Below are 8,476 nucleotides of genomic sequence, written 5' to 3'. Positions count from 1 at the left end.
GCGAGTATATTTGGGTTGAAAACGTCCGGGTACGACTCCACATAGGACCCACAAGGGGCCCTAAATGAGAACCCCAACTTGGAGCTCAACACTGCAAGGCAGTGCCAAACGACGACCCAAACAACGGCCAGTTGACCAGGCGACGGCCCGTCGATGGGTGGCGTCGATGGATCCACTTGGCCTGCAGGTTGAGGAGTTGCAGGAGCAACCAACGAGACCCCATCGACGGGGCGTGGGTGAGACCACATACCGTCGATGCTGCGTGTCGATAGTGTTGTGTGTTTCCTGCCAATTTTCTGTTAAGGCTTGGGGTTTTTGGGAAATTCACCCCAAGTGTTATAAAATGTGAGGACGGTTGTTTTGAGTGTTTATGGGTATTTTAAGAGTATATAAGTCATTAGACTCTCATTATAACCCTAACATCTAAATCAAAACACTTTCCCTCCCAAAGTTTCTTCAAAACCTCCATGAGAGTTCGAGGTGAATATGGAGCTTGAAGATGGTTCTTCAATAGAGTTTCTTCTTCAATTTTCATTGGGTTCTTCTAATAAGGTATGGGATTTCTTCATCTAAGGCTTGCTTTCACCTTAGAGCCAATTTCAAAGATGATTTTCAAAGATTTCAAAAAGATGAAAGTCCAATTTCTACTCTAAGTCTTTGGTTCTTGCATGAAACGTTTTCAATCACTAAGATATGAAAATATTGATGTTTAATTGATGTTTCCAATGAAATTCTCCATGAACCCTTGACCTTCACAAATCTCTAAATTTGACTAAAATATGGGTTATGTAATCATGCTTTGATATTGATGAATTCATATGTAGATTATTATGGGCTTTTGATTCATGTATAGATTATCATTAATTGGCTTATAGGCTGTTTCAATTTGATCAATTGAATATTTTACATTCTTAGATTTATTGAATATTAGGCTTATTAAATTGATATTGACTTAAGGTTTATGAGTTCTAATGTAGTTTCACATAGGCTTTTGATTAATGTAATGATTATAGTAAATTGATATCTAGGTTACATTAGATTGATGAATATGTATTAATTTGACCTAGTTTCATGAATATTGTTATAAGATTATGTTGAATTGTTGGTTATGACCATGGGTAAGGGCCTTGTGATGTCGAATTGGATAATTTAGCCTTGAAATCGAAGTGTTAAGACGGAGTGGGGGTATGCTGCCCTAATTCCCTTTATTTCACTTTAATTATATTGTGATTGGTATGGTCCACTTATGGTGGCGGTGCTATGTGAATTGATGTGGCCTTGTCGGCGTTACTTTTATGCAATATGATGATCATGGCCTTGTCGGCACTACTTGAAGTACTATGATGTTTTGTATAGTTGTTTTATGTAAAGTATGAGTATGCCTATCTATTTGTGAAGTAATGTGAAAGTATGTGTTCTTTCTATGTATGTTAGCAAATCATTTAGTCTATGACTATGTGCTTGTATGTGTAGTCTTAGGGTTGATGCATGGTTGTTTCTACTTGACTATATGAGTTTATAATTGTTATATTGATGATGATATGGTAGTGTGTAGGATGACTTAAAGATGATAATGGTTATTCCTAAGTGGCTTAAAGAATGACATGTATTATGAGTTAAAGTGAAGTATGTAGTGTCTTGTCTTGGTTGACTTGTGTCCCTTGCTTGATGTATGTATGAATGTGAATATGTGATGTCTTGACTTAGGATGCTTAAGTATCTTAGTCTTGAATGTATTAATGATATGTGACCTTGAATGATGTTAAGAGGGTCTTTATGTGAAACCTTGAACCTAGTGGTTAGGATATGAATGTTGAAGTCGTAAACCGTAATGGTATCCTTCAAGTAAAGGAATGATGGACTTAAGGTTGATTGGCTGGAACTGCATCATATCAAACCTTAGGAAAGTCATCATGAGCTTCTTGTCTCCATTGGAAGGTATCCCTAAGAGGACCTCTTTGATAGGGTAAATGTTATTGGGTTATGAACTAGACATGGAACCCAATTGTATGAACCTTTAATGTGAATTACTCTATGAGAACAAAGGCTAACACCGAGTGAGTATGTTAAGTGAAGTAGTTCCAGTTAAGAATTAGACTAGATTACAAAGCATTCCCTTCATATTCCTTAACCGTGTGCCTACATGGAATGTGTCCAAGTTTTACCATTGGCAAGTAGAACACCTCATTGGAGTAGGCTAGAATTCCGAATTCCATGCTTTGCTACCATGGTCTATGTTGGTTATTGCCTATTCTCATCATATGGGAAACCTACTAGCATTAGAGAAATTCTATGAGGTTTAGGTGGTGGTATGGGACGCTATCTAAACATTGCACAATAGGCTTTGAAGGTGTTAGTGAGAGTCCCTAGGTCTTGTCCAAGACCATTACTTGAATGTCCTTTATGTGATGAATGAGTCTTAAATAAACTAATGAATGTAATGACTTAAGTTATGAAAGTATGTTAAAATGAATAAGTACTTATCTAGAGTAGCTAAGGGTTGTCTAGTTAAGGTGTGAAGGGGGCATAAGAATGCTCACTTCTTATCGTACCTAGATAAGTCTTAAGAATGACTCTAGTTAGGGAAGATGATTGTTTATGTGGACATGAACCAAACTTAGGTATTCTTAAGGATTACTTAGGTAATCTTGAAGAGGTCAATCATGGACGTTATCTTCTTGATTTACTTAAGTCTTTTGATAGACTTTGGTAGGAGAATGTAACTTTCATATGTTTGATATCTTGTAAATGTATGTTGATCTCATTATGGGTGGTCTTAAGGATCATTTAGGTGTGCTTGAGAGGGTGTATGGGCGGTCTCTCTTGTATTACTTAAGTGAGCCTTAGGGGCTTTTAGTGAGGGAATTATATGCTAAAATATGTGCCAAGTGAAGTGAAGGAACTTCACTGTAACAGTGAAGTGAGTTTCACTGTAACATTTTCTAAATTGTGACTATTTGCTTAAATGATTTTTATGTGTTTCTAAGTTGTCAAATGTTGTTCTTATGCTTATAGTATGATGTTTTAATCGAAATTCATTAAAAGTATGTTATTTACTAAATGTCCCTTTTTCATGGTTTTTGCATGACTTTCATACTTAGTACATCTAATGTGCTAACCCTTTTTTTTCCATTTTTTACTGAAGTGTAGGGAATTGGAAGTCTTGATGTGCCATGGAGGATCGATAGGTTTCTAAGGCTTGAAGATGAAGTATTGGCGAGTCCTCATCGATTCGAGGACAAGATCCACATGTCCCTTATGTCATAGTCTTTATTTTATTGTCTTGTATGGGATTAGTCCCAAGTGTTGTATACTATAAAGTTTAGATGGTTCAAGTAGATCTTTGTAAAGATTTAATGTTTTAAATGACAGTCTTCTGCTTGTGTAATGTTTATGAAAGAGTTCTTCGTGTGTGAAGAAAATTTTAAATTCTTACTCATTTTAGTATATTTATTATGCAATGAATGATACGAGAGGCTTAGATGAGACTTCTTGAAGTCTCATTTGCCGTGTGACCGTACAAGGATGCTCTAACTTCTAGGGTGCACTTGTGGATCGTGACAAACTTGATATCAGAGCATAAGGTTTGGGGAGTGTCTTAGTTGTCTCATGAACCACATCTAGTAGAGTCTTATTTATAATGTGAAGCGCGCCACATTATAAATAGGAGGCTATTGGGTGCGCGAAAAAGTTTCACTTCTTCATTCATCTAACCGTGCCTAAGAGCTTTGTATATGGTGTGTTTCCCTTGTTTTCCCTTATCTGTTGGTCCCTTGAGCGTGACATTATAAAGTTGGATTGAGGGAGAGAAAATATGAGATGTGACTTGTTAGATGAGGTGTGACTGAAGGTGGTTTTGACCTTAGATTGGCTTGGTTACCTTTTGAAAGGTAGTTAGGTTGGAAAGAATGGTAAGATATATTGTTAGAGAATGTGAAGGAGTGGTTGTTAAGATAGTTTGAAATTGTTTAAGACCCCAACCATAGGAAGAGAGGTTATGAGATTTGAAAGAGTTAAGGTAAGTTCTCATAGTAAGGGAGATGTAGTGGTTAGATGATGAGACCTTTGAGAGTCTTTAGTATCTATGAGGTAGACTTCGGTAAGGAAGTATTAGTAAGGTTTAAGTTGCCTTTGAGGTAATTCCTTGTAGTGGATGTTATGTTGACCTTAGAATGGGTTTCTCCTAAGTGGGGGAGTATGGTGAAGAGTATGGTAGTTGGGAGTGAAGTACCCTTAACTTTTCTTATGTGTTTATTCAATCCTAAAACAAAGAGTTCTTGGTAACTTGATTTTGTAGGAATCTTTTGTGGAAGGTGAGTTCCAAATATGCTCCTTAAGATATGCATGTTTGATTGAAGTTTTGTTGAGTGAGAAATTGAGTTTTCATGCATGGTATCTTTCTCATGATTCATGTGCATCTAGTGCAGGTTGCTAATTTTTCATATAGTTGAATAGTGAGCATGTCTAAATGATTTAATGAGATTGATTTGTTGAGCATTTATAAGGAATTTCTTAAGTGTTGCCTTGTTAAATTGTGAAGCATTTTTACTGTAAGGTTGCCAGGGATTGCTGCTCACTGTAACATTTTCCAAAATTTGACTAATTCATTCTTTGGTCTAAAATTGTTGTAATGTAATTATATTTGATGTATATGAGAATGATATTGAATAAAAAATGAGTTTTTGTTATTTGGAATGAAGCATGTGAGTTTCATAGCATAATGAGTTATAGAATGCCTTCTAGTTTCTTGTTGTGTTATGAATCTCTTGATTTTGTGGAATTGATGTTTTCTTCTTGATTATGTGCTATATGATATGGTCATGATTTGTCAAGTAGAGTCTCTACGCTTGGAAGTGTTCGGAGAATGGCAAGTGTCATTCGAGGACGAATGTTGTCCAAGTGGGGGAAATTATAAGACCTCGAAAATGACTTAGGTGAATCTAGAGCCTAACATGGTTTTCGTGATGGTCTAAGGTCCTAAATTGGTTTATAATATGGTTTAGAGGCAGTGGCTAAGAGTTTAGGTGCACTGTAAGTCAAACGTCACAACCAAGACGTTCGACGACTAAGTCACATATGTGCTTGATATGTGGATTTATATGTTTATATGTGATTCATGAGGTTATAAGGTCTTTATAAGACTTATTATAGTGTATATAGGCAGTGTGTCAAGTTTCGTGAAGTTTGGAGCTCAAACGTCCAAGAACGTGTATAACGTTCGAAAGGGTTTGCCTTCAAACGACCTTGCGTGTCTATGTATGTTTCATCGAGTTTTACGTGTTCGTTTTGGAGAAGCTCATGACTCGTATGCGAGTAAATTTTAGTTGGAAACGTTCGTGTACGACTCCACATAGGACACACAAGGGGCCCTAAAGGAGAACCCCTACTTGATCTCAACACTGCAACGCAGTGCCAAACGACGACCCAAACGACGACCAGTCTACCAGGCGACGACCCGTCGATTGGTGGCGTCGATGGATAAACTTGTCCTGTAGGTTGAGGAGTTGAAGGAGCAACCAACGATACCCCATCGACGGGGCGTAGGTGAGACCACGGACCGTCGATGCTGGGCGTCGATGGTGCTGTTTATTTCTTTCCAATTTTCTGTTAAGGCTTGGGGTTTTTGGGAAGTTCACCCCAAGTCTTATAACATATGAGGACGGTTGTTTTAAGTGTTTATGGGTATTTTAAGAGTATATAAGTCATTAGACTCTCATTATAACCCTGACACCTAAATCAAAACACTTTCCCTCCCAAAGTTTCTTCAAAAACCTCCATAAGAGTTCAAGGTGAGATGGAGCTTGAAGATGGTTCTTAAATGGAGTTTCTTCTTCAATTTTCATTGGGTTCTTCTAATAATGTATCGGAGTTCTTAATCTAAGGCTTGCTATCACCTTAGAGCCAATTTCAAAGATGATTTTCAATGATTTCAAAAAGATGAAAAGTACCATTTCTACTCTAAGTCTTGGGTTCTAGCAAGAAACGTTTTCAAACACTAAGATATGATAATGTTGATGTTTAATTGATGTTTTACAATGAAATTATCCATGAACCACTGACCTTCACAAATCTCTCAATTTGACTAAAATATGGGTTATGTGATCATGATTTGATTTTGATGAATTCATGTGTAGATTGTTATGGGCTTTTGATTCATGTATCGATTATCGTTAATTGATTTATAGTCTGTTTCAATTCGATCAATTGAATATTTTACATTCTTAGATCAATTGAATATTAGGCTTATTGAATTGATATTGACTTAAGGTTTATGACTTCTAATGTAGTTTCACATAGGCTTTTGATTAATGTAATGATTATAGTAAGTTGATATCTAGGTTACATAAGACTGATAAATATGTAGTAATTTGACCTAATTCATGAATATTGTATGTTGAATTGTTTGTTATGGCCATGGGTAAGGGCCTTGTGATGTCGAATTGGATGATTAGCCTTGAAATTGAAGTGGTAAGATGTAGTGGAGATATGCTGCACTAATTCCATTTATTTCATGTTAATTAGACTTTAATTATGTTGTGATTGGTATGTTCCACTTATGGTGGCGGTGCTATGTGAATTGGCCTTTTCGGCGTTACTTTATGAAATATGAAGATCATGGTCTTGTCGGCACTACTTGAAGTACTATGATATTTTGTATAGTTGTTTTATGTAAAGTATGAGTATTTCTATCAATTTGTGAAGTAATGTGATAGTATGTATTCTTTCTATGTATCTTAGGAAATCATGTAGACTACGACTATGTGATTGTATGTGTAGTCTTAGGGTTGATGCATGATTATTCCTACTTGACTACATGAGTCTATAATTGTTATATTTATTATGATATGGTAGTGTATAGGATGACTTAAAGATGATAATGGTTATTCCTAAGTGGCTTAAAGAATGACTTGTATTAGGAGTTAAAGTGAAGTTTGTGATGTCTTTTCTTGGTTGACTTGTGTCCCTTTTTTGATGTATGTATGAATGTGAATATGTGATGTCTTGACTTAGGATGGTTAAGTCTCTTAGTCTTGAATGTATTAATGATATGTGACCTTGAATGATGTTAAGAGGGTCTATATGTGAAACCTTGAACCTAGTGGTAAGGTTATGAATGTTGAAGTCGTAAGCCATAATGGTATCCTTCAATAAAGGAATGATGGACTTAAGGTTGATTTTCTGGAATGATATCATATCAAACCTTAGGAAAGTCATCATGAGCTTCTTGTCGCCATTGTAAGGTAGCTCTAAGAGGACCTTTTTGGTAGGGTAAATGTGATTGGGTTATGAACTAGATAAGAAACTCAATTGTATGAACCTTTAATGTGAATTACTCTATGAGAGTGAACGCTAGCACCGAGTGATTATGGTAAGGGAAGTAGTTCTAGTTAAAAATGAGACTAGATTACAAAGCATGCCCTTTATATTCCTTAACCATGTGCCTACATGGGATGTGTCCAAGTTCTACCATTGGCAAGTAGAAAACCCTCATCGGAGTAGGTTAGAAATCTGGATTCCATGTTTTTCTACCATGGCCTATGTCGGTTATTGCATATTCTCATCATATGAGATACCTACTAGCATTAGAGAAGTTCTATGAAATTTAGGTGGTTGTATGGGACACTATCTAGACATTGCACAATAGGCTTTGAAGGTGTTAGTGAGAGTCTCTAGGTCTTGTCCAAGACCATTACTTCAATGTCCTTAATGTGAATAATGAGTTTTAAATAAACTAATGAATGTAATCATTTAAGTTAAGAAAGTATGTTAGAAAGAATAAGTACTTATCTAGAGTAGTTAAGGCTTGTCTAGTTAAGGTGTGAAGGGGGCATAGGAATGATCACTTTTTATCTTACCTAGATAAGTCTTAAGAATTAATCTAGTTAGGGAAGATGATTGTTTATGTGGACATGATCCAAACTTAGGTATTGTTAAGCATTACTTAGGTAATCTTGAAGAGGTCAATCATGGATGTAATCTTCTTTATTTACATAAATAAGTCTTTTGATAGCATTTGGTAGGAGAATGTCACTTTCATATGTTTGATGTCTAGTAAATGTATGTTGATATCATTATGGGTGGTCTTAAGGATCATTTAGGTGTGATTAGAGAGGGTGTATGGGCGGTCTCTCTTTGTATTACTTAAGCCAGCCTTAGGATGGATTTTAGTGAGGAAATTATATGCTAGAAGGTGTGCCAAGTGAAGTGAATGAACTTCATTGTAACAGTGAATTGAATTCACTGTACAATGAAGGGAGTTTACTGTAACATTTCCTAAATTGTGACTTTTTGCTTAAATGAATTTTTATGTGTTTATAAGTTGTTAAATATTGTTCTTATGCTTATAGTATGATGTTTTAATCGAAATTAATGAAAAACATGTTATTTACTAAACGTTTCTTTTTCAAGGTTTTTAAATGACTTCCACACCTAATGCGCTAACCCCTTCTTTTCCCTTTTTGACTAAAGTGTAGGG

This window comes from Solanum pennellii, chromosome 3 (assembly GCF_001406875.1).
Source record: "Solanum pennellii chromosome 3, SPENNV200".
Lineage (NCBI taxonomy): Eukaryota > Viridiplantae > Streptophyta > Magnoliopsida > Solanales > Solanaceae > Solanum > Solanum pennellii.
This window is presented reverse-complemented; position numbering follows the sequence as displayed.